Raw genomic sequence first — 27,700 nt, 5'->3', positions numbered from 1 at the left:
TCAAAATTCTCCAAGTTGTCTCCTGATTTTCATAGTTACTGTCTTACTGTACTCCTTTAGTACCTCTCTGCTTTATTGTGAGTAACAAACTTTTACAATTCTAATTAATATTGAAATAAATAATCGAAGTTCATTTTAATCACATACTCATATATATATAGTGAAAATGAACTTTTCGATGTGTACCGATGCTCCAATCCCGAGCCACCCTTGATGATGCAACTAAATACAGGATGGTCTATTGACTATTCCCGTTCAGCAGCACCTACATTCTCACAGCTCTCAGTACTTGCTTGTGCGGGACATGCGAATTCATCATAAAGTTTACTAAACGTTCTAATAACCTACAGAGCGAGTAGAAAAACTTGTTGTTATTGGGTTTTAGGAGAATCAACGACTAAGGCTATGTTGCCGGTCTATATTGTCTGTAAATTGCGTGTGTTCTGAGGTCGATTTTCTTTTTGCTGGACGGAAAACCCAAGTTTCCTGGAGAAAGACCATGTTAGCATCGCCTGAGACCGACTAACTCAGCCATGTTGTGAAAAAGACCCATAAAAATTCCTCCCATCATCGACGGGATTTGAAGTCTGGTCTTTTCCACCTGGCGTGGGGTTGGACGACGATCCTACCACCTGTGCTACCCACGAGGGCACAAATAAAAAAGTCTGATAGAATGTAGGGATAAGAATGAGGAACAGTTTACTGTAAGCCCACAAAAAAAAAGTTAAGGGCCGTTAAAGGAATTTAACAAATGCTGGAAAAGATCGATAAAATTCCGGGTAGCATAATCTGTAATACTGTTTAATGAATGCCTTATCACTCGAAATTTTCCCTTCCATTATAAATGCAGTACATAAACCAGCCCGTTCTACAAGTGCACATATCCGACCGAAAGTAAACTTCTCGGGACAACGCCCACTCTACAAAAAAGCTGCTTTTGTCTCACATATTCCCAATTTTCAAAGTGTTATTCGAAATAATCGTGTAGTCATTTCTCCTTTTCACTTCCGATCGAATTGAACAAACTCGTTCTAATATTCTTGATTTCAGGAAAGTTCTATCAAGGGATCCCTTCCAGCTTCGTGCACCATTAGTTTTAAAGCTATGGCACGTGTATAGATGCGTGTTCGAACAGTTATCGTTGAAATTTCTGATAACTTTTAGTTTTTTCAATATGCGAAGGTTGTTACTGTTCATCGCCCCATTCAAGTAGTCTCAGAAATATCAAAATCTGCGGATCGTGGATGTTCAATTATGAATATGCGCTGTGCTTAGAAAAATTGCGTTTTTGAAGATGCTTTCGTTGTAAACAAAACACCGCTCATTAGTGACTGAAAACTAAAAAATAACAACCGTTGTATCTGTAAAAATGACCCGTGCTACTACTGCAGAAGTTAGAATAAAATTTCAAGTTTTCAATGATTAATGCTTACAGTTTGGGGACGAACAAAGTTTAAATAACCCTGTATGCGAGTAGTTTTAAATTAATGGGCGAAGAGTTAGCAGTTTTCGATGTATAACACTTTCATTGATTTGGCATCAACTTTCTTCCATTTCAAACGTTTGGTTGAGTTAATAAACCTCCAGAATCAAGCTTGATATTTGGGCGATATTTGGTGTCAGAGTAGATTACAAAACCAATTACAAATAAAGCCGTATATTTTAATGTGTTTCAGAAAAAAAAAAATAAATAAATAAAATTGGCACGTGCCAATCTAGCAAGTGCGAAATTGAACGAAGCACGAAATCGTTGTCCAATCGCCAAGTCTAAGATGTTTTCGAGTATCATTTAAGGCATCATTTTTTTAAAGTTATTGTAAATATTTGAATTCTACAGATGATTTGAATTTATCGGGTGTTACTTAGTTACCCACGCCTATTGTTTTTGAAATGGAGAAAAATCAAAGAGCATTGGATGGTAGGAGCCCGAGTATTAAGTTTTTCCCCCTTCAGGAATCTTAGCTGGATCTCTGCCATGACGTCTGTAGGCGAAATTGCATTTGGTCCGATATTCCAGTCCAATTAGTATCAACAGCCCTAACACGTTACTCCTCGAGAAGAGGAGGAAGCGTAACTGCTGGTAACCATAGAAACTGCAGCGTGTTAGTCGATTACGTAATCTGCGTACGGGAGTGTCTGCGGCGCGTAATTGGATATTGCGCGTGCATCTGTCGTACGAACAGGATTATTTGAAGCTTATTAATAGACAGATTTCGCGCAGCCTTGAATATATCGCAGCGCCACTGTGCGGTGAAAGAAACCCCCCGCACAAATCGCGAAATTATTTAGATATGCCGCTTATCTAAAGTGAAATCGATGCGTGCGCCGCTGAACGGGTAATCACGCAACACGAGGCGAGAAATTCTTACGCACTTGCGGGTTTTCTTTGTTTATTTACTTCCGGCGTAAATTTGGCCGAAATAAAACAAAATCGAAACCAAAGTCTATTTCATTGCCACACAGACCATGATGCATTTCTGCTCACGTTTTCCGCAAGTTCAACGCGGTAAAAATGCATCTAAATAGAGGTTATGAACGAGCGCACAGATGATAGTTCAATCTGATAGTAATTCTGATTATTTAGGGTTTGGGCGAAAGCGGCTAATAAGTTGGTGCCATCGTTAAAAAGTAATAAATAAAAAAAAAAACCCGAGATGGTCCATAGAATCATGAATCAGTTTATTTATTTTTTAATGATGACACCAATTTATTAACCAGTTTCGCCCCACATCTAAATAGGCAGAATTACTGTCAAATTAAAAATAAAAGATCTGGCCAGTTGGATCTCTCCTCACTCATTCATAACCGCTATTTAGATGCATTTTTACCATTTAAGAAAGATTGCTCTTTAATAAAAGTTAGGTAAGAACTAAAAGGGCAAGTACCATTTTGAACATAGTGATACAGAGTTTGTATGAAAAGACAATTCTTTGAAGAGGAGCATATCAGTAATCTATCCAAATGGATTTAACTTTCATCTGTCCAAGTCACTTTGCTTAGCCAATTTCAACTGCTCCTGGAGCTACATTATTCTCCGTTCTGCTGAATGCGAGGAGTTCGATGCGATAGGAGATTAACTCCTCAAGCTATATCTACTTGAAGAAATCAATCTGCCCTCTGAGAGAAATGACAAAAGATTAACCAGATTCACTTCTACGCCATCGTGGGAATCAGTATCTCTGCGACGGTTGAAAACATTCTCAGTTGACGAAATGAAAATAAGAGCCAACTTCGCTTTTCAGTCAGTTGAATTTGCAGATGTCTCTTGTGTTTATATCTCAAATCGTGGAGTACCTACCACTGTCGTTGGAAAAGATGTATTCAGAAGTTGCAGAATTGTACGCAAAAACTGTATAGGGTGTTGCGAAAAAAAAAAGTTTATACTTGTCACTTAGCTTATCTACAGCAATGAAACAGAAAAAAAAAAGAACAGACTGCACCTTAGTTATGATTTATAAAACTAAGTTGATGTCAAAGTTAGTATATGAAAATACGAGACTCGAATCGCTACTTTTCCAAAATATTTGGAAGTCTTTCGCACATTCCAGAAGTTAAATGAAACTTCTTTAGAATCTTTTGAAACGTTTATTATTTCAGCATTACAGTCGTTTAACATTTTACAAGTTTATTTTTACAATTGTTTACAAGGTGGTTCCGGTGGTCGCATTTCACGTATACGTGCTCTATACGCCTTACAACGCTCACTATTAAATCTTCGGCATGTTGAATTATAACTGTTTTTCCTTTTTTATGAAATACAGTAGAGAATGACGAAAGAAATATTTTGGTTTTTACATTTTTAAAATCGGACTGATAGAAGCTGAGATATAGCGATTTAAAACGTAAACGCGACACGCGCGCGAGTTGCACCATGGCCACGCTGTAGGGGTACTGATTGCGTCATGCGTCGCTGGTACGTATTTCATTCGTGTCGAATTTTCGTAAATCCACGGACGCAAGCTACTTCCATGTTAAAACTGCATGGGGCGCGCCTAAACAAGTTTCACTTCCAAAAAAAAAAAAAAAAAAAAAAAAAAAATATTGAGGCTTGCAAAACGTAAAGGTATATGAAAAATATAAATTTAAAACAAGTCATTTGCGATGTTGTTCAGCTGATATTTTTAAAACGTGGCGGTTAGTGAACTCTCAAAAACAGCGTTCCTGAAACTCAAAGCTTGTCCGTGTCTTTTTAGCAATGAAAAAGTATATTTTTACTTTCATACACGAAACCCCATTCCACTTGTTGCTTGGTATGACGATAAAATGTGATCCTGATTTCCTAATGGTTCCGATGTAATAACATCACGATTATACGGGATCGGGTCAACTGACTTCAGCAATTCCCCCTCGAATCCTCATCATAACTGAACAATAGGAATTCTATACACCGCTTCTCCAAATGAACTTTCGGTAATTAAGTCTCATTCACCAGTTTGATCTGGTGTGCACACTATTGCCTTATCCATCATTAACACAGCATCTAAAGCGACACGCGTACGGACGAAAGCAAGTGTCAGCGGGAAATTAACACAGCGGCTCACTTAACAGTCCATCATTCCACTTCATAGCAATGCATTTCATCTGCTGGCATGCATCCCTTCTAATCAAACCCCAGCAGAATGAAACACGTGGGCCTGTATTTCCCTTCTGTTTACTGCGGAGCCAAATTCAGGGTTGCCATCAGACAAACAACTGAGCTGATCGCTTTGTATTGAGCCGATAATGAAATGGTACTTGCGCAGGTTGAATTTGCAAGATGCTCCATTAATGGTTGCGGAGATCATTAATTATGATATCGTTACTGCAGGCTACCTACTGAACGAATACAACCAGCCAGGACTGAGGAATTTCCACTAGAATTCTAATTTTAGTTACTACCATTAAAACATTAACGCACTGAATTCCAAATTACTTCAGTCGCTGGATTTTAACTATCATCTTAACACAGAAAATGAACGTTCACTCGCGAAAAGCACATATTTGCATTAAGACCATCTATTTCATAATTGTAAAGGGAACGGAAAAAACTGAGGAAACTAACTTCAGCCTACACTTTAGCCGTGAAATTGGTTTACAGATTAAATAACTTTACACTTGTCAGTTGGTGCTACCACGATGGTGCAAGGGGACATTTACACCGCCAAGAAATTCTAATTTTGAATGACGCTAATAAAACTAGGTATATTGGTACCAAGCGAATTTTGTGAAACAAAGTAATTATTACATTAAGTTAACACAACTGGCGACTTTTTTGCATTCCATATTGCATTCTATCATCAGGCCAAATCATGAAAGATTTGAAGACTACTACTAACCGTGCAGGTGAAAGATCCAGTTGTCTACTTATTGACGAGTAGGTCTTCTAGCCTGCACAGCAGTGCTTTTCAATTTTTTTGAAGCTGACACTAAGCACTTGCCAAAAATAATTCAGCACCCTTCCATTTTTGTTCCTCATCTTTAAATTAATGGTAAATGCAACGGTACCCATCTTCGTTGTTTCGGTACAAGCACATATAAACAAAAGAGGGAAGAAGTGCAGTACTAATCGGAAGCTTAACCAAAGGGTATCTGAAATGTACTTCGTCAGTTATTAGCTTTCAATAAGAAAGAACATTACCCAGAACCAGATGGTCACCAAGTATGAAGCACGTGACGAAATAATTTTTTTTATATATTAGAAGAAGAAAATCTTTATTGTACGGTAAAGATAACAATAATGTGCCCGCCACAGCCAGGAGGCCAGGGGCTTGACAATGATATAGAAATATAAAAATATGTACAGTATAAAAATTTGTGCAGTATAAAAGATTACATAACAATTAAAAACGTAGCATTAGCCATTCAATAGATATGAGTATGTACATAGTTGTGAGGCAGACAGTACACCAAGGTATGTGCACGTTCATATGTACAAAGCACATATTTAAGCATATTCACACAAGTCAGAAAATTTCACAGTGCCAAATTATTGTTCGGTATTGCATTTTCTTGTGAAGACAGTTCGTCGATTTGCCTGCGACGTGCCGTTATGCACCTCATAGGAGATAGCAGATGGAGATATCAGTATGAGTCGACATCAGGGGCCAAACAAAAGGGGAACATGTTCGGCCAACGAGCGCCTGTATTTGCGATCAGAAGCGAATTTCTGGAGGTCAACTCCGATCATTAGCAGGGCTTGTACTGTAGGAAGTACTTGTCCAGGTAGGAATCTGTCACTGATCTTCAGCCTGTTCCGTTGTAGCTGAAGAAGAGGGGTGGCTCGTAAGGACGGAAGTGGAACATGCCACTGGCATATATCCCAGAAGTCAGGGGAGTTGATTTTGCCAACCAGCAGTTTGACTGTGGTCACAGTTCTCCTCATGCTGATTATTTGAGGCAGCCGCGGGATTTGGAGTTGGTCGGCCATGCTGGTGGTCCTCTGCTGAGGGGGGAGTCGATGTTTGTGGGTTGCCCACTTCAATATCCAGTATTCACTGGCGAAGATGGGCTTCATGAGAGAAGGTACTGCGGATGCCCATATTTCAGAGGCATACAGAAAGGTAGGATACACAATGGTTTCCAGATATCTGATTGTGGTTCTTGCGTCTGTGTTATGAAGAAGATGTTGACGGGCAATCCAGCGCATTCGGTTGATCTTGCGTAGAACACATTCGATGTGACAGTTGAACCTAAGGTTTGGGTCGAAGGTTACACCGAGATCTTTATTCGATAACTCGATTATTCGATAACAAAACAATTTCCGCATCCCTTTTCTTGGATTTCAGTAAAAAGATTACGATACAGTTCCGCATGATCGAATGTTGCCTGAATTAGCGGAATGCAATATTAGGGACAAATTACTGCTATGGATAGGGGGAGGATTAAATGGCAGGAGGCAGCAGTTATAAATAGCCACTACCCCACATGGACTAATGTTTTAAGTGGAGTTCCACAGGATTCAGTTCTGCTTTATTTCTTCTAATATTTATCAATAATATTGATAAATTTATTTAAAGTTTGTCTGAAATTGCGGCTGGTATAAAAGGTGTTCAGGCGGTTAATGACATTAATCAGAGTATGCTGCTTCAACATGATCCAGGTAAACTAGGCGGTTGATCTGAAAAGTGGCAATTGAAGTTTAAGATACTATCAAAATTCAGGTATCTTGCATTTAAGCCATAGTATTAATTCCATAATAACCTACCCTTTATATATCCCTAAACTGAAGGCACTCAATACTGGAAGTAATTATACAGTTTGAGATGAAACTCTCAACAGTACAGCCTGTTGAGTTTCATTATTTCTAGGGGCAACGTAGATCTTCTGGAAAGGTGCAAAGGAGGGGTAAATCTTTTCGCTTAAAGAATTCCATTAACGTCTAGAAACTAGATGCCTACAAACAGTCCTAACTGAGGTATTTAACAAGGGTTTACAAGGGCTGAGTAAGCTAAATACTGACAGCATCTTTACTCTTTCTTAGAAATGCACACATAAGGGGAATGGTCGGTGACTGTAAGCACTACTTCCCGTGAGGGTTTAAGAGTAGAATGATAAATTCTTTGAATTTTCTAGACATGAAACCGTATATGTGGCGACACCTTATGCGTATATTGTAGACTGTTGATCATTTACCATAAGTCGTTTTGGCAAAGTAAACTGAAAACAAAGCCAGGAAGCAGACGGAAGATGATCTTCAACAAAGAATGAATCTCTATGGAAAGAAAAGAAATTCCACATTTCTTATTACTGATTACACAAAGAATACATCACATGTGAGGATTACCAGATAAAGATGGTCGAAAAGTTTTTTTTCTCTGAATGGTTTCATCAGAATTCTCTATGAGAGCAAGACTGAATTTCTTAGAACAGGGTTGGCCAACGAGTCGATCGCGGATTTAATTTCGGTCGATCACGACGAATTTTAAATATACAGTCATCCCTCGATTTGTGCACCCTGTGCAATGAAATTTTTGAGATGGTAGATCACGGCACATTTTTAAGGAAAAAAGTAGATCGCATCACAAATTAAGTTGGCTATTCCAAATTTAGGGCTATACTCCACTTCGCGGTACACCCTTCAAAATGACGACGAGAAGCGGGAGAAATCAGCGATTGACAGGTTGCGACTCCGCCCACTCTGCATCCCCCTCTTCGTTTCAGGCGGACGTCACGTGACACGAAGTCACTGGATCGCTGAATGCTAAATTTGTCGCGTATGGTTTCGTTTGTATGCTGGTTTCTCGTCTGTGTTGGTCGTTCGTTGCTGTAATCAATGTTCCGTTGCTGCTTGGCACGTGGTTGCTCACTTAGTCCTGCGTTTCGTGTCATTATTCTGGACTCAGAGGACAGTTTTATTTGTATTTCTGTATAATTTCACATAGCATTAACCTAGTATTGTGTTAGTTAAGTATTGTGTCGGTTACGTTCTTTGAAAAAAGAAAAAATTCTATTGCCGTTTTGTGCTTATGCAAAGAGAAATTTTATTCTTCATTGCACGTATTAATTGACTTTCATTTGTGTTTAGCGACAAATGGTTATGTCACGTTAAAACTTAGGTTTTTACGTGACATCGGGAGCTATTCAGCAAAAACCGGTCGTTTGCTGCATGTTGTATTACTTTTTGTTTCTTGTTTTTTAAAAACAAATTACTGTTTTTGTGCTAATTTTAACTCTGACATGTTGCTGTGTGTTACGTGATATTTTGTCTTCCCGGAATAAATTGCATTTATGTTAGTTGCTGGTCCGAAAAATTGCCGTTTTTCAGTTAATTTCGTTGTTTTTCAGCTCCGACATACTGTTATGTCACGTGACATCCACCACGTGCAGTCGTCGAGAAGAAGAGGGGGAACGCCGTGAGTGGGTGGAGTTACGAACCGTACGTCACTGCTTTCCTCCTCTTCTTCTCGACGCCATTTTGTAAGGGGTACCGTTCTCTGCAGTTTTACTAGATTTAGTTTTCTAGGGCCCTTAACTATTCTTAGTACTGATTCTGTTGCTTTAATTACTTTATCATTTGAAACTTTGGAGCGGGTATACTGTTCTAAAGAACAATATATCCGCTCCCAGTTTCAAATGATAAAGTAATTAAAGCAACAGAATCAGTACTGCAGCAAATACTATTAATATTTCTTCATCTTTTGATGCAGTCTCCTATTGGAGGCTGGCAATCACCACGCTGTACTTCTCTCTGTCTTGGGTGACATGAGAACTTGCCATGACTTAATATTTACTGCAGCATACACTGTTCTGAAGAACAATATATGCTGCAATAAATAAAGAACAGTATATGCCAACAAATATTTAACTAAAAAAATAATCCGTATTTTTAATAGAAAAATTCCACCTTACGAGTTATACGAAAAATTCTAGAAGCAAAGCTTCCGTTTCAAGTATTACAATTTCTCGAGTTCTCTCTGTAGAATCCGATGCCCTTGGATACCAAATTTATAAATGAACCCCTGATTGCCCATCTCCTATATCCGAGATGGGAAATCAGTTGTAAACTTCGAAACGGAATTGAAAAAAAAAAAAAAAAAAAAAAATGAGAAAGCTTTATTTCCTGCTTTGTCATTAAAGTTCAGCCTACATCAGGGGCGGTAGGCTATTCTCAAAACTTAAGTAACTTGGAGGTGGTGCAGTTTTCTACAAGGGAGTGGCACGGACATTGGTGAAGAGGGGTGAAAGAATATGAACCAAAAACTGTGTTCGAATTTCGATTGCCCTTTATAGAAGTGTATTAGAAAGAAACAGCGTCACAATAAAAAGTAAAAAGTACGAAGATTACGACACAGCCTTGAGAGATGTGACGAGAAGGCCTAGAAAAGTCGGTGGTTGATTCCTGATAATAATGAAGCTATACAGAAACGCTACCAGAAATTAGGCCAATATAAACGACTAAGTTAAATAACTTTGCGAAGGATTACCATCCTTCAACCAGTAAAGCACATGATAGGATTCATAACAATTACCTCGTTATGAACTTCATCCTCCGGCACTCTACAATAATCTGTTGAGCCTATGCGGTTAAAACGCATCATTCCGACCGTTACTTAGTAGTGACTGCACCAAGGTTAACCCGTTGATTTAACTGCTCATCAGCAGTAGATGCAAGGCCGTGTCATGATTAAGGTCAATTGTCGATGACAGGTTGTCTGTTGGACAAACAAATGGTTAACTGAGGCGAGTATGAAATATAAAAAACGAAAAGGCGGCTCACGAAAGGAAAATATATACTCATCCCATGTTAACACAGTGCTGAGTAGGGGAGTCTGAGATCTCGAAGGATGCGACGTAAGCCATACTCTAGTGGCCCCACAAATCTCAGATCTTATGGGTAATATAATTAATTAAGGGGACGGGTCGTTCAAATCCACCACTGTTCCGTTGATTCGAAACTTAAGCGGGTTATTGTTTCAAAAGTAGCTTTTGACGTATGAGAGAACTTATGAAAAATAAAACCCCTTTAAATACAGATGCATTAATTGATTCTTTATATGTTTTTTAAAGCATCTTTCGGGGGACAAAATTTCTAACCACCCCATGCTTGTTGTGAGAGACAGCCCTCTGTCTGAGGTCTGCTAACTAGTCTCGAATTTAGAAGCTTTTAACAATCCATCCAGTTTCGGACAGAATGTGGACCTCAGCCCCTCCAAGAGAGTGGGTGGTGAAGCTACCATACTTTCGCGGAGGACACAGCGAACGACAGCAAAGTGAACATGGCGATTTTTTTTTCAGCTGTGAACTTGTCCACTGAAGTACACCACTTGTCAGTAATCCATGGTGGTCCGAGTTCAAACTGCCAGTGACGGAGGAATTCTCTCCAATTCCTCTCTAATTCAAGAAGTATAAGCCCCCTCCCTCCGTACCTTTGGGCTACTCCATATTCTCCTCGGCACGCCCAACACAAATCGAATACGCTTATTAGTGTAGCCACCTTCGACAGAGCATTGTATTAAGAGATCGAATGGCAGTTTCTTGTTGGAATAAACATCACACACGTTTTTAGAAGCGTTACCATATATGCGTAAAGCACATATCTTCGCTATGTTTATCCTCCCTACCCGCACGTAACAACTCGAATCCCACGGATTTCGTGAAATTTTATATTTGGTTCTTTCAGAAAAATGTCGAGATTCCCAAACTTCAGTGAAATAAGAGCAATAGAAATCTGGCAATTTATTTATTTTATTTTTGTATAAAAATCAAATAGATTATCCACGTACTGTAAATTGGACCGTTAATTATTATTATTTGGATATCTCCAGAGAGCGATACACCCTTCAAAATGGCGCCTAATTTGTGTGTGTGGTATGGTTGTTTAATGGCGCATTAGCTGCTATGGCCTAGGCCTACCGTCTTTACACCAACAATAATTTTATGCATTTGTTACTTTAATGTAGTCTGAACAGACAGACTTATGGTAAAGCATAAGTTCATTAAACTTACCTCAGATTAATGCTACGAAGACATCTAAGAACGACTTCCTGAAAATGGCTGATCTCGAAAATTCAAAGAACTAAAACAGCCGCTGGAGAGAATGAACTTCAGGAATGGGCGGAACAGGTAGCGAATTGTTTTTCCACATCTCGAAGCACCGCTTTGCAAATCACCAATGGATTATTTATCATATAAACTTCAACAGTGCACCATTGATTAATTATTACAATTAGCGCATCGAAAACAGTTATTATCAACACGAATGACTGCACATTACCTTCCCCACGTGTAGTCGATGTATGCAGACACGCCAGAACACATCGGATGTGCGTCTACATACGCGATGTAATTCATGCCTCCCCTCCCTTCAATATCCTACGCGCAGTCTAAAAACCCCGTATGTCAGATTTGAAGAAATATTGTGTTGATGTCTGTTCTGTTCGGCCCATCTGTTTGTGGTGCGAAACAGAGTTCCCCGAGAGAACCTCGCAGTTGTGGTCCACCAACTAACTTAAAATACTGAGCGGAAAAATCGCAAATAATTCCATAATGCTGACAGTCGAATCCGTAATCCTCCGTTCTGTACAGCCTGCCCTATACGGTGAACTGACCCGGATGAATTTGATATTCGTGCTTGTTAAATATACGGGTATTCAAACAGGTAATGTTGTCATCTAATAATGAAATTATTATTGTGTAAAACAATTTAATGATCAGTACACACGTTTCGCCTATACCCTCTCTTTGCACTGTAGATATGGTTGAGTTGCTAAGAAATATCGTCATAAAGCAAGGGCGTTTCCTGCTAACCACATTTTCAGAAATCTGTATGAGGTTCGCGTGAATTTATCGATTGGCTATCTTTAAGAAGGTAGAAGAAACATAAAAAACATCTTCTCTGTCACTTAAAAACCTTAGGGGGAGGAATGGGTCTGTGTTCTACCGTAGGAGGTAAAAATGAATCTACGTTCTCTGTCATAAACCCGCCCATTTAATAAGGATATGCCGGTTGGTCGGGATAGCACTGTGGTTCTCGCAAAATGTATTTTCTGCTCTGAGCAGATGATAGGAGTGGGTTCTATTCAGTTCCTCCAATTTTGGCCTAGCCGGCACATTGCAAACATTAATCTGGCTGACACACTCGGATAATCAGCAGTTTGAGAAAAAGTCCAGTGTGATATTCTCTTCTTAGACATTAAATCAGCGTTTGATAAATTCAGCGTCAAAGACGCGACAAATTCTGAGGAATAACTTCCAAATAATACCGAAATATCCGACTATTTTCGCGCTGCTGGGGCTCTTTAGAGAAGAAGTTATATGAGGTCATTATAGAAAATGAACAGCTGAAGACCACTAATGCCCAACTCCAACAAACTAATAAAACTCTATCTAAAGTAACTAAAAATCCAACTATAGCAGCTCTGAATACCGGGCTACCTTCCAACCAAGCTTCTGATGAAGATACTCGGCACCAGTTGTCTTATGCTGCCACGCTCAAAGTACCTCAGATCCCCACCACACAGAACAAGCATATGCTGATTATAAAAGCTAGAGAAGGGTGCGACATCCCAGATAGCGATGGAGTGAAGGACACCGTCCTAAAGAAGATAAAACCAAAATTAGACAATCTCCAAATCAAAAACATTCGCAAAATTCGCGACAAAGGGATAATATTGGAAGCAGCCACTAAGTCAGATCTAGAACAGATCAAGTCTTGCGGCACAGCTGAAGATCTAACTCTTACTTTTGAAACCCCTAAACTCAGGGGACCAAGTTTAATTGTGTTTGATGTAGATGGCTCAATCCAGAAAGTTGACCTACTGGAGGAAGTATATAACAGAAATCTCTTTGAATCCATGAGCAAAGAAGAAGCCATATTAAGGAGATGAAAATTCAATTTTCCACCAATGCACGGACTCGCAGTCGACTTAACTGGGTTATAGAAGTGTCCCCCAGGATAAGGAGATTCCTACACAGCCAGGATAGAATTTTTCTGGGCTGGTCATCCCACAGATTCAGAGATTTTGTACCAGTCCTGAAATGCTACAAATGTCTTGGTTATGGGCACGCCTCTGCTAAGTGTCTTAAAAAACAACCAATATGTGGGCATTGTGCTGAGGCAGGGCATCTCTACAATTACTGTTCCAACAAAGCCTCACCTCCTAAATGCTCAAATTGCAAAGCAATTAACAAACCCTACGATCACTCTGTGCGGGATGGAGCGTGCCTTGTATATAGAAGAGCAGCAGATATAATACGCAATAAGACTAACTATGGAAAATAGGATGCTCAACCCCCCTCTCCCAGACTTCGTATAGCTCAAATCAATGGCCAAAAATCCATCTCAGTGGCAACACAGCTTCATCCCCTAATGGACGAGTTGAATCTAGACATTCTTCTCCTTCAGGAACCATACTGCGTCCGTGGAAGGGTCTCTGGTTACCCCCTGGCTTTCAGGAAAATCCAGACGACAAACCAATTGTGCCTCGCTGCTATCATCGTCCGCAATCCAGACTTAGTAGTAACACAGATAGAATCACTCTGCACTCCCCACCTAGCGGGGGCTACAATATAAGGCAGCTTCGGCCGTATTGCGGTCATAACAGCATACTTCCAATTTGGTACAGATATCCTCCCGCACATAGCTTGACTAGAACAAGCTCTTGACCTCCTGGAGAACACTGATGTCATCATAGCCGCAGATTCGAATGCTCGGTCAACACAATGGTTCAACACCTCTACCGATGCAAGAGGAGATATGTTAGATGAATTCATTGCCTCACGCAGCCTTGAAATCATCAACAGACTAGGACAACCAACCACCTACTCTTCGGGAACTGGAGAGTCTAACCTGGATATCACACTAACTACTTCTTCTCTTCGTAATAGACTCCTCCATTGGCAGGTGCATGACACAGCCACTACTAGCGACCATCGCCTCATCACTTACAGTGTCACCGATTCTGCCCTCCCTCGTCAAGTGCCTATCCAGGATATTGTAAGATTCTCTACTAAAACAGCGAACTGGGACCAGTTCGACAATGTAATTCAAGATGCTCTTCATGACCCAGCTAGCAACTTCTACCAATCAATGAACAGTGTGCAGAAAACAGACTTTGTGCAGAGTCTGCTCCTCAAAGCTTCAGAGGCTTTCATGAAAAAATGTTCCAGGAAACCAAGATCTGTTCCATGGTGGTCGCAGGAACTCACTAACCTGCGCAATTCTCTGAAGCGCGCTCGGAAAGAATACCAACGCAAGGGAAGGACTGAACCTGCTCACATTGTAGAACAGTATAGAGACCGATTCAAAGCAGTCCGCCGTGAATATACTAACAAAATTTACCATGCCAAGCAAAGCTCCTGGCGTTCCCTAGTCGAGACTGAGGGGAACCGGAATCCGTGGGGTTTAGTCCACAATCTCGTGAGGAATAAGCTGGGATCCACGGATGTCATACACTCTGTCCGCTCTGATGACTCGTCTGAGACTACACACTGGGAAGATACAATCAACCGGATTCTGGATGAACTAATATATCAGGACAACACCATCTCTGACACTGACATCCACAGGAAGATAGCAGTACAAAATTCCAGCTTCCAGCCAGACAATATGGAGGAACCATTCACAGAGGAAGAAGTCGATGCAGCAATTAAAAAAATCAAAAAAGGTAAAGCTCCTGGTCTGGATCTTATTGAAGGCGAGACTGTGCAACGTCTCTGGGCTATAGCTCCAATGATACTTCTTCAGCTCTTCAACACCTGTCTGAATGAGGGTAACTTTCCATCATGTTGGAAGCACGCTAACCTGAGGCTCTTACCTAAGGATCCCACAGGTGCCTCCAAGGCATATCGCCCGATTGCGCTGCTTCCCATTGGAAGCACGCTAACCTGAGGCTCTTACCTAAGGATCCCACAGGTGCCTCCAAGGCATATCGCCCGATTGCGCTGCTTCCCATTCTCGGCAAGGTTTTTGAGAGACTGCTGCTCTCCCGCTTCCAACCCCGATATGAAGCCAGTGGTTTGGCATCCTCGCTTCAATTTGGATTCAAACAAGGGTGCTCCACAATTGATGTTCTATCTAAAACCCTCAAAGTTGCAGAACAGTCGGATGCAACTTATGTACTGGCAATCTTCATTGACTTCAAAGGAGCTTTTGACACAGTGTGGTGGCGGGGCGTTCTTCAGAGGGCCAGAGTCTCTAACTGTACTTGGAATTTCTACCACTGCCTCAAAAGCTACTTCTCTAACCGCAAGGTCAGCATCAAAACAAAATATCACTGCATCACCCGACATCTAACCCGAGGCTGTCCCCAGGGCTCCATCCTGGGGCCAGCTGTCTGGAATATGATACTCGACGACTGGCTCCTGAGGGACTACCCACACACTACTCAGCTTTCTTATGCCGACGACATGGTTATTATCATTGAGGGCCCCCACCCGCGTCACCATAGAAACCCAGGCTATGGTTGTTCTCGCTGCTCTGTCCGTATGGGCCACGGAAAATAAACTCTCAGTCTCCACTGAGAAGAGAAAAACCCTCCTATTAAAAGGCAAACTGGACTTCTCCAGACCTCCTACCATACGTTTTAATGGCCGCCCACTGAAAAACTACCGATCGGTGAAGTACCTGGGAGTAATTTTGGACGACAGGAGAACTTTCATTCCTCATATCCAAGCTATCAAAGAAAAGATAAAAAATTACATCACTATGTTAGCACGCTTTACCCGCAAGGACTGGGGTCTTAAAGGACCAACTCAACGCCTTTTATACTCAGCAGTATTTATACCAATTGTCACATATGGAGCTGCAGTATGGTACCACCGAATGACCTTAGTGCATGTTCAACGTAAAATTCAGCAAATTCAACGACTTATGCTACTACAAATGACCCGCGCATGTAGAACGACATCAACTGCCGCCCTACAGCTACTAACAGGCCGCCTCCCTTTGGACCTCCACGTCGCTTTTATCGGACTTTCTCATGCCATCAAGAAGAATAAGGAAGCTGAATTCCTCACTATTCAAACCCGTACCGATACCGACATCAAAAAAGGAACATAAACGTGTGTGGCTACAATTCATAAACTTAATGCAAACCCGCTGGAATAACTCCACAACTGGTGCAACTACTAAACTTTTCCTTCCTGAGGTAACCTACATCAACAAGCAACGTTCCACTTGGTTCTTCCCTAACGTCTATGCTTCCTTCCTATTAACTGGCCACGGGTCCTTCAAGAGACGCCTTCTAGAGTTCGGCCTAGTCGAGGATGCCCTCTGTACCTGCGGAGAACCTGAAGACTGGGATCACGTGATGCACTCATGCAACGTATACTTAGATCTAAGAAACCAACTACTCCTAGACCTCCACACTACATCACTTCGGCCAGAAACCAAATTATTGGAATCTAATGATGCCTTCCGTGCACTGACCAGTTATGCCAACGAGGTCTTTCATCGTCGCTGGCATCACCTGCAACTCCCGAACACTACTCCTGGATAACCTCCTCTAGACAGCAACTGATACCCAGCACCGGAAACTTCCAGACATGAAACTGCAAATGGCGGACAGCCCTGTCGACGCCGCTCCGTGATTCTCCAATGTGACGATCCTGGACTCTTTAATTTGAACTTTACCTATTCTCTTCTTCCTACCCACAGTCTTTCTCCAGGACTCCCACAACTGCACCTAGCACTCTTCCTGCTCCGTTTCGCCTGGGAGGATGCCTACGCTCTGTCATCCTCGCTATCTTGTCTGTCTTCCACTTTCCTGTCTCTTCTCCGCTCTTTCCTTGGCCCTCCCCACTCTCGCTCCTGCAAGAGTGTGGACGGCCCGTCAGATGTCTTTTACTCCCTGGTCTGGCTCCTCGTGCCAGTGAACGGATGCTGGGAGGCTCCTTCCTGGTGATCGCGCCTCCCAGTAACGAAGAGGCCAGTCAAACAACACAAACAACACACTACTCACACATAACCCACACTGACTGGCTTTGCTATGTTAACAGAGTATTTAACGCGGATTTGTGGGAAACCACGGGAACCGCATAACAAAAAACACTATGTCCACTATAGCCTCGACCACAGATTCCTCATATTCAAACCTAGTTCTAAGGATATCAGGTCATTAGACCCGCAGATATACATCAAGGAGGAGTTCTATCAACGACACCATAGCCTCACAACCACTACTTCAAATCACTCGCAACATCATCTCAAACGTAAATGATTTTAAAATCTTTATTACATCCAGAGCTAGTGATCCCACACAAAAATATTATCAGGATGTCAGTGGCAACCCTAGTCTTGTACCTCCAAACCCTCAACCTAAGATTACATCAACATAAAGAAATTTTTGCAAACTGCCTATGCTTCTAGAAAAAGCCTGACCTGTGAAGTGAATATTCTCATTCAAGGCACTTCAGTATCAATAGTGGACTCTCACAAATATCTGGCTAATCTTTGACAAGAATCTCTCCTTTTCGTGCCACTATGCTCATGTGGCGGAAAATATTCAGGGAACCAAATGTCTAATTAACCAAGAAACAATTGCAATACGCAACAGAGAAATCATCACGAAATATGCAAAGCGATGCATCTACCCCATACGGAGAAGAAATGTGGCCATGGGGAGTCCCTGCAAACCCCATATAGAAAATTTCTCACCCTTGATTACTGGATCCTTACATGGCTAAACAGGAAATTAGGATTTCCATTCACAATGTCCAGACAGCAAATATATCAGAATCTAAAACGCAAGCCTTTGCATCTACAAGTAGTTCTCCTGTGCAAATTACTCTCAGAAATGACTGTCATTCCTAGCATTATAAACATGGTCACTGTAGCTCCATCCAGACAGAACGCAAGAACTAGGCAGCTCTAATTCTCTAAATTGAACAGGCTCCAACAAACGTACAGACCGTTCTCAATTCTTCACTTTAACTAATTAATCAACACAGAATCGACTGTCACAAAACTGTCACTAGTAAATCGTACAGAACTGAAATAGCCAATCTGATCCAAAAAAGCTGAAGTTTCCAACCCCGCATGCCCTGCCAGAGAGGTCTCACCTTAATTATAATTGCCAGCTGTAGCCAACAACAACAGCAGCAGCAACTGTCTATACATGAATTTTCGTCAATGAACATTTTCGAAGCACTGAACTAAACTAAATATTACCTAAATTTGCATCTAAATGCTGCGTATAAAATATTGCCATGAAATAGAACTAAGATTTTAAAGATCGCCCATTTGTCATTAATTCATGATTCTAAAATTGATGTCGCTAATAGCATCTGCACATTTTGTTAATTCCTATCCCTAACCACAAAGCAGTGATAGACTTTCCTGTATTTTTGGCAAAAAAATCATTACTTGTTTATTTATTTAGATGCGTATACCCTGTTCGGAGTCTGCTTAGGACGACTTTATTTTGTTTTACTTGGTGGTCAGTATTCTGTTGTTGTCTTAATGTGGTATAATTTTTGACACTTGCTCTTGCCAGAATGCCTACCACTTTGTCGGACAGTTTCCTTTGATTTTTGGTTTATACTCAGAATATAATATATGGGCTCTTTGATAAAAATAGTCCATATATATACTGACTATAAACCATATAAACAAAAGATATTTATTAATAGTTAAGGCAAAGCTAAGTAATATTTGACAGGTGCTCTCAAAATATTCCAAAATGAGCATTTGAAACCATGAGCATTACAACAGTTTTGGTAAACACGACAATTATGGCTGCAATGTTATCAGAAGTCCTCAATTTGCTTCAGTTTATCATTATGAACGGAAAACAAAATGAAAAGTTCACCAGGTGCAAACTAATATTTAGTTGAACCGCCTCTGGCCCTGATGACGGCAACATACCCTCGAGGCATTGACAAGATCAATTTCTGAAGATAATCAATGATAGTTCGTAGTTCCAAACATGAATTATGAAGTTCACAAAGGGTCTTTGGTTTCTTTCTGGCAACTGCGCATTCCACACGATGCCAACAGTTCTCTATAGGATTCAGGTCCAAGCTGTTTCCTGGCCAGCTAACAGTTGTACTGGACCGTTCTTCCAACCATTTTTATACCAGTAACAAATGTAAACACATTACTGTCGAACCTCTAATGCAGAAATGAAACTAAAGTAACCACAGAAATACATACTTACACTTTTCGCCCGATGACAAGGAGTAGAGTCGTCCTGAAAGATGTAGTTATTTGACAGGATGAAATGGTCTCTAATGGTTGGCAGCAATTTGCCTTCCAATATAGCCAAGTATCCATTGGCATTTACAGAACCTTTTATAAACTGCAGGTGATCTACTCCGTAATACGAAATGCTGCCCCCTATCATTTGGCTGGTAGAGAATTTCACTGTAGACACCATACAGTCCGGATGCTATTCTTCACCACGTCTACGACGAATCGTTTGTAATATTTGAAAAATTTCTCCTTACACCAAATTAATCGGGGCTTTTTCATTTGTGTGAGGAGGGGCTTCTTCTTATAACGACAGGCTACATCCATTTATGAAGAGGCGTCTTCTGACAGTTACTGCACTTGCTACCACTCCTGTATGTTCTTCTCAATGTATTTTCAGCTCAGACGAAGAAGCTTTAAGATTTTTAAGGCATAAGCGCTTCAAAACGCGGTCCTGTTTTGGCGTAGAGACTCGTTTGCGTCCGTTCCTTTTTTCCTATCAGCAGAAACAGTATTCTTGAGTTTGGAAAGAAATCTACTCACTGTCGACTGATTAAAAGACACTCTATAAGCAATATGACGGGAAGAACATCCTTCCTCAAGTAAAGCAACAATAGCACTCTTTCTTCGTGGCGTTAACTGCACGTAACTCGCCATCCTGACACAAGCAAGGAATGATTGCAACTCTTTCAGAGCGTGCTTATACAGCTGAAAGTAACAGCTGATGCAATATTACGTCATCACCTACGTGTGTCAATCGTATCTGATGCAATCTGTAAGAAATGTTGCCAAATACGTACGTTATTCGGGTCGGCTCCGTAGCCAGGTGGACAGGAGTGGCAGTGCGTAGCACACGCTTCTTGATTAGACCGGGGTTCGAGTCCGTGACCATCAAATACGGAGGATGCGGAAAGGTCAGGGAATGACCACCGCATATCCCCGGAGCAAAATGGCCTTAGTTGCTAATGCTCCTAAAAACCAAATAACAAACAAACGTTATTCGGACGACAATTAAAATTTTAAGGAGTCATGCGCTTTCTTTGAACACCAGTGTATGCTTTTCTGGAAGGATTTATTTCGAAGGTGATTAAGTGCTATTTTACCGTGTATATACACATTGCACTCTTGTAAAAGTTCTCATACTAGGGTTGTGTTTGGGAATACTGTTTCTGCTCCAGCTAAGTCATTTGATTTTGAGCCGTCTGTATAAATCGGGGTGTTTGGGCACGATAGGCAACATGTAGCTGCTGAAAGTTGAAATCAGAGAATTCTGTTTAATCCGATTCAAAAGAAAGATGACAAGGTGGAATGTAATTTTCCTACGGTGTGGGGGTACGTTTTGGTGAAAGCTCTACATTTTATAGTTGGTGGTGGTTGTAGGATTTCATTGCATCAGTAACTTAGGCCATATCGCGCCGTATATAATATGTCAATAAATTGCGTGTTCTGTGGTCAATTTGCTGTTTTCTGTATGAAAAGCAGTTTCTAGTAGAAAAAACAAGCTATCCTCTCTTGAGACCAACTAACTCAGCCACGTTGTCAGAAGGACCTATAAAAATTCCTTGCGCCACAGACGGGATTCGAACTCAGGTCTTTTCCACGCGGTGTGGGGAGGATGATGATTTTACCAACGCGATCCTTCATTTTCTGCGTGTAAGTTATGTGTCATTAACAGTGTCTGGATTCAAATGCCTGTTGGCGTTCTTGCAGATTCGATGGATGCTCTCTCAGCGTGGTTCACAAAGTGCTGTCAAGTAGGATTATTTGACACTGATTTTTTTTTTATTTAAATCAGTTCGAGGCATGTACCTCACCCAAGAAACGGGTGATTTCTTTTTTAACAGAAGACACGCAAAAAAAGGTTAGGTTACTTAAATTATCTCAGTTCTACAGCAGATTGAGATAAAAATAGATGATGTGCAACAATAAATATAAATATTAAGCGCACATAAACAGATATTAAAACTAATCATAATTACAAAGGAAAATATTCATTTTTGCTTAATAGACAATAGAATAGGTGCCAGGCAGGAGTGTATACGTTCTCAGGCTGGTAAGCTTTTTTTTGCAAAACCGTTTACTCTATGTCGAAGGTGACGAACATGGAATGGTATTTTTAATATGTGGTCTCTGTACATAGGCCGTGTTTGGAGCTGTTCGAAATGCTCCTGTTTCTATACAGAGAGCGCTGTTGTGGATCGGATTTAACCTCTTGAGCGTACTCAATCGTGCAGAAACGTATACCAGTGCTCCATAGTCAAGAATTGATTAAATTTCGATACAATCTTAGAAAGGTATAGCAGTTCCACCATGATCGGTTTCTGGAAAGAATTTGATAATATTCAGTCTTCTCATGCAGTTTGTTCGCAGCTGTTTTACACATTCTAAAAAGTTAACTTCTAATCCAGAAAGAGTACAAAAAATCCACACATAGTTTTGAATCGGATTATTTGTTCATTTAATTTTAGTTTTGGATCTGGATAATGAGTCCGTTTGTGGTAGAAATTTATACATATTGAGTTTTGTGGCAATAGCCGAAATGCATCATTTAAAGTCCATTTACTAATTTTGTTGACAGCCTGTTGTAGTTGCTTATTTTGCCAATGACTGGAAATAATAAAATCAACAACAGAGAGAGCACTGAACGTGGTGGGAGGAAACTGTTTTCTGGTAGAATTGATCTTCATTAAGAATAAAGTGTCACTTAGGACGAATCTCTGCGGTACTCCGTTTAGTTGGAGGGTCTTTTTCCTCTGTAACTCGGGTTTTTCGTCCAGCAGACCGACAAAACAACCATTAGAAGCAATTTACAGACACATTTACGTTATATTTATTATGGTCAGGCAGTGCCAGTCAATGTTTGGCATCCATCCCCGAATCAACATACTGACGCCTTATAGCCTTAGTTGCTTTGTCACTTAACACAGCGCATACACGCGGTCTTTTCCACACGGTGTGGGGATGCACACTTAGAAAGTTCGGTTTGATAAGAAGTTCTAGATAAATATAGGAAATACCTACTAAATCAAAAACTTACGAGTATATCTTGAAGGATGCCATATCCTTCAAGATATAGTCTTAAGCCTCCACTGTGTCAAAATACACCGATGCCAAACGTTCAGATCTGACAAATGCGTCTCAGATATCTTTAATTCGACCAAGACAGTCTAAGCGTTGACTGTTTCGTCTGAAACCACAGCGGTGTTTGTAGAGGATGTTGGTATTTTCCGGACACCATACTAATTTTGTATTTACTATTTTTATCAATGCTTTAAATAGAAAACTGGTTAGATTTATGGATATATAATTGCATAGTTTGGTTAGGTTTTTACATGTGTTTGGAAAGGCTAGCCCTATAAATAAAATTGGAAAACCTTCTCTTGCTTTATATTTTTACTAGAATATATAATAAGAGGTTTTCCAATGATATCTCACTCGGGTGTTTTATTATTCCTGATGAATTTCATCTGGTCCTACTGCGCTCGGTTAAACTCAGCATTTTAATTAGTTGTTCCATTGTGAGTGGCCGATTGTATTTTAAGAGACGTACAGTTTATATTTTTCAATTCTCTCTTTGGTATATACCTGAAATTCTAAAAGATATGAAGTTTTTGCAAATACATTGGTAAAAATTTCTCCTAATGCTTTGGGATAGCGATACTGTCGAGTCTACATTTCACTGAAGTATTGGAGATGGCCTGTTTTGATATTTACCATTCATTTTTCGGCTTTTGTTCCATATTACTTGCTGGTTGAACAGAACAACTTAGAGGTAAAGCGAATTTTTTTTTTATAAAGAAGGACATTGTCTTCTAGTGTGATATCTATGGAATCTTTTCCATGCTTTTTCTCTTATTTTGCTTCAGTACAATCAGTTCATTCAAGTTTTCTAATGAAGAGATAAATTAGCAGAAGTTTTCCGGACTTAGTTTTCTGCTTCTCGGAGTATATTTACTGTAACATGTAACGTACTTTTCTGAATGATCTGCGCATGAAAAACCGCAATTTTCACTAAATTTCGCCAAGTTTGCTTTTTCTGGTTTCCATCTGGGAGTCCTGCTGAAATGACAAAGAATTTCACTGATCAGAGTGGAGATCACCGGATAGTGTTCATTTCCTATTGAAGAGTCAGTTGTTTCCTAGAGAAGAATGCATATCATGAGGTATAGATAAGGGTAGCGCTACTTAAACCTCAAAATGTTCTTGACAAATCATAGTTTCAAAACCCATAGAGACAGAAGAACAATATTCCATTTTTCTTAACACTATTCTTACAAAATAAGCTTTCCATTATCTAAAATATATTTTATAGTAAAGCATTCACATTAAGAAGTTGTTTTTATTATTTAAGCTCCGCACAATAAGCATACAGAGTGCCTACGTTAAATAATGATCATCTTTATTATGAAGGAAACAGAGACCTGCCCGGAAACTACACTTATCGCGTACCTTCTCCAGGACGCGTGGGAACGATAGATGACCCCATCCACCTGGTTGTTAAGTTATTACGAGAGACGGACTTAAAACTACATTTCCTAAAGAAGAATTTCAGAGTAATTCCTGCGAACCAACGTAGCTGCACCTGGCTACGATCCAGAAATTAAAATGTTGTTTGTGTAACTTCATCATTCATGTGCAACTGCCCTACGTCTTGGCTGAAATTGGCATTGCTTTTAAGGAAATCGTGATGAATGCTACTGCTGTACTGCAGGTTATTTATGTCAGCTGTACTAACAGCAGTCTTTCCAATGCCATTAAGGTGTCTTTAACTCCGCTATCTTCCTCTTACCCTATTTCTTAATATATTTTCTTGTATGCATTCTTAGTGCGTTCTTATTCTTAAGTGAAGGATAATTGTAGTCATTCAAAGATGCTCAGTTCAAAGAATGCTCATCTGACATTTCTTGGAGCTGTTTTTTAAGTTAAAAAAATCCTGTAATAAAAGAATGTGATTTTTGTAAATCATAGTGTTTATAGATGAGATATAGTAACGATCATTCACATTTTATGAAAGTATAGTTCTGAAGTGACAGGACAGAGCTTTGTAAAGAATTTACGCGAAATAAATCGAAGTAAATCTTATTAAGTGAATTTTCTGTTCTTTTTAGCAAAATCATTCTGTAGCAGTAACCTACATACATTTTTCCAACTAACTGAATCGGCAAACAGTACGATAATTAAAGAATAATAAACGTCACTGGTGATGTCTGTCTGAGTTCGGGAAGCCTAACGGACGTCAGAAAGACAAATGACCCGAAGAATGAAGGCAAAGAAACAGAAACGCTGTTCAGATAACTTCAGTGCGAAATGTGAGTTATTAATCAACAGGAAAAATAACGGATCACTTCGAGAGGCAAAAAAACGATATTTTGAAAAATATCAGAAATAAAAGGCAATGTTTGGGTAACCGAATATTATGGAGATCGTAAGATCTCCAGTTAACAAAAAATAAACCTGAATTATGGGATTGTTAAAATCCAATTTCACAGTCTCATCACCAAAATTACAATTGGTATTTTGAGGTCTTTTTCCCAAAAAAAAACACCTCAGAGGTTACGACAATGAAGCCTTTTGAAGCAGCTTGTGGAAGTAACCAAAATTATCCGATATTATCTTTATCTGTTTTCGTGTTTTCTTTTTTTTTAATTTTATTAATTCTTAGTTCATATAAAAGCAATAGTTTCAAAGTGTCTGCAAGTTTGCGTGTTTGAAATCAAAAATAAAAACATAAACAAAAATTAAAAACTTTAGCTGAATTTTCGAGAAACTGCAAACTTGTATTAAATGCAAATAAAATTTTATTACAATTACTATTCGGGATGTATTTAAAGCAGTTCAGTACCGAGGCAACTAATAGTGAAAGTGGAGAGTACTCGTTGCCATTACAGAGAAAACAGAAAAATTCTTCGTTTTAATTTTTCATCTACCAGTAGACACACACTTAAAGTCCTATAAAAGAAAATTTACAAGAAAACTATTAAGCAATAATTAGTACCGTGTCAAAAAAGTTTTTTGAAAAGAGCATCACGAGGGTGAAGTTTCGTTAAGCCGAAACGAACCACAAATCAATCGCATTGACTGACTTGTGGTTGGTTGCACCTTAACGAAACTTCACGCTATAGTATATAATGTGAACTAAGTGGTCAGATCAAAGATCTTTAGAGTTCAAGATCAGAATCTGCAAAGATTTGGGTGTGCTGTTCCTTTATTTGAAACCTCTATCCGGAAGGAATTAACGTCAATAGTGTCATCCATCTGTTCAATTGTATACAGTTAGTTGGGCTGACAAATGACTAGCCCGCCGGGCAAAAGTATCGAACTCCAGTCACCAGGATACGGAGCTTGCACCTTACAAGAGCAAGGTAATTAAAAGAGAATACAGTATAAGATAATTAAACAAGCCTGAAAAATACAACGTAATAATTTCTTCCTCGAAGCATTTTAGTTGCCTATGTTTTTCTAATTACCTCAGTCCTAAAAGTGAAAATTTAATAAACTCCAGATACGTATTTGGAATTGTGCCAATTCAATTTCGAATGAGAGAAATTTGCAGTATGCAGCAGAAAGTCTCATTATTAAAAAAATAATAATAATGAAAATTGGGTCGTTAAAGTACAGATAAAATTATACACGGTTTGGTTTACACAATATAAGAATAAAAATACTCTTTGGCGTTTATTGTTTAAGTTTATAACTCCTCGATCAGCGAAAAGGACGTGCTATATGCACATTCGTACTAGATAAAGTCAGCCAAAGAACTAAAGAGTCTTTAAAAAAAAGCAACGTCTCTCACAAAACAAGAATAATAATAATCCACCATGCTCGACAACAACAAATATGGATATAACCTCAAAGAAGGAAAGAAATACCTGTACACTTTCTCCCATCTGATGTACATGGATCACAACAACCTCTACGCGGTAACCGAGATCTACCCCGGATCACAGAAGAATTCGGCAATGATATCATGATGGAATTTGGTCTAGACCAGCGGATTGCATCAGGGAAAATTGCTCGGCTGAAACTACCTGCTGCAGACCGGTAAAGAAATCGAAGCCATGACAGTAGAAGAGACCTACAAATACCTGTGGATGATGCAGACTCCAAAGTTAGAGCACAAGGAGATCAAGGCCAGCCTGGCAAAAAATACCATCAGAGACTCATAATCCTGCTGAAAGCAAAGCTGATCGTAGGGAACACAGTTAAAGCCACAGACACCTATTCAGTCTCAGTACTAACATACTCCTTCGAGATCATAGAGTGTACTAACACCGAGCTGGAGGATATTATGAGAAAAACAAAGACAGTGATAACCAATAGCCGCGAACAGCACCCGAGGTCAGCCGTGGAGAGACTGATAACAGCTTGGAAAAAAAATAAGAGTAAGGGCCTGAAAGACCTCATCGAACAATAGAGACAGCTACAGCTAACCTATAGCAGGTTTACTTCCAGAAAACACAGCAGACTCTAACAGGCCATAAGGAATACAGACAAGCGGCATACCCCAATCAAGCTAAGCGAGGAATTCCCTCCCACCCAGACTGAACAAACGAAGCTAGAAAGATGGACAAAGAAGATACAATGACCTCCATCAAGACGACATACATAAAATGGCTTCCAATACATGGCTCACCAGTGGGAAGCTCTTCCCCAAGACTGGAGGATTCATGCTCGCCATCCAAGACCAGATAATCAACGCCTAGGAACTATAGAAAATACATTGCCAAGGAGCCGGAGTGTCAAATGACACATGTTGACGATCCCACCTAGCCTCAGAAACGATCCAACATATCACTGCAGGATGCAAGGTGATCACCCAGAAGGAGTTCTGTAATTGACACGACCAGGTAACCAGGATCAGAAGCTAGCGAGGAAACACCAGTTGATCAAAGAAAGTATACCGTATCACAAGTACGAAACGCTGGCCGTATCCCCACACTGGTAGAAAAGTCCGGAGTTCGATTTCGGTCAATGACAGGATGAATTTTTATGGGCCTTTTTCACAACGTGGCTGAGTTAATCGGTCTCAGGAAAGGAAAGCATGGTTTTTTCTCATGGTAACGCGGGTTTTTCGTCGAATAAAACAGAAAATCG

At 40.0% G+C, this 27,700-nt stretch overlaps 2 protein-coding genes across 3 annotated transcripts in view; one reads left to right on the top strand and one right to left on the bottom strand.

Annotated features, from left to right (window-relative positions):
- LOC150085692 (uncharacterized) overlaps window positions 1-27,700 on the top strand; it is a 158,613-nt gene that overhangs the window by 37,393 nt on the left and 93,520 nt on the right. The window lies entirely within an intron of this gene.
- Window positions 1-27,700, bottom strand: part of LOC150085693 (uncharacterized) — a 211,519-nt gene that overhangs the window by 103,798 nt on the left and 80,021 nt on the right. Inside the window, exon 1 of one of the 2 annotated variants that reach the window (XM_090373452.1) lies at window positions 11,425-11,517. The exons of the other annotated variant lie outside the window; for it this stretch is intronic. The gene's annotated coding sequence lies outside the window, so the exon portion shown is untranslated. Of the gene's footprint in view, window positions 1-11,424; window positions 11,518-27,700 lie in introns of those variants that run through there. 2 annotated transcript variants of the gene reach the window in all.

Source organism: Mastigoproctus giganteus, chromosome 5 (assembly GCF_048544385.1).
Source record: "Mastigoproctus giganteus isolate SK-2022 chromosome 5, ASM4854438v1, whole genome shotgun sequence".
Lineage (NCBI taxonomy): Eukaryota > Metazoa > Arthropoda > Arachnida > Uropygi > Thelyphonidae > Mastigoproctus > Mastigoproctus giganteus.
This window is presented reverse-complemented; position numbering and strand designations above follow the sequence as displayed.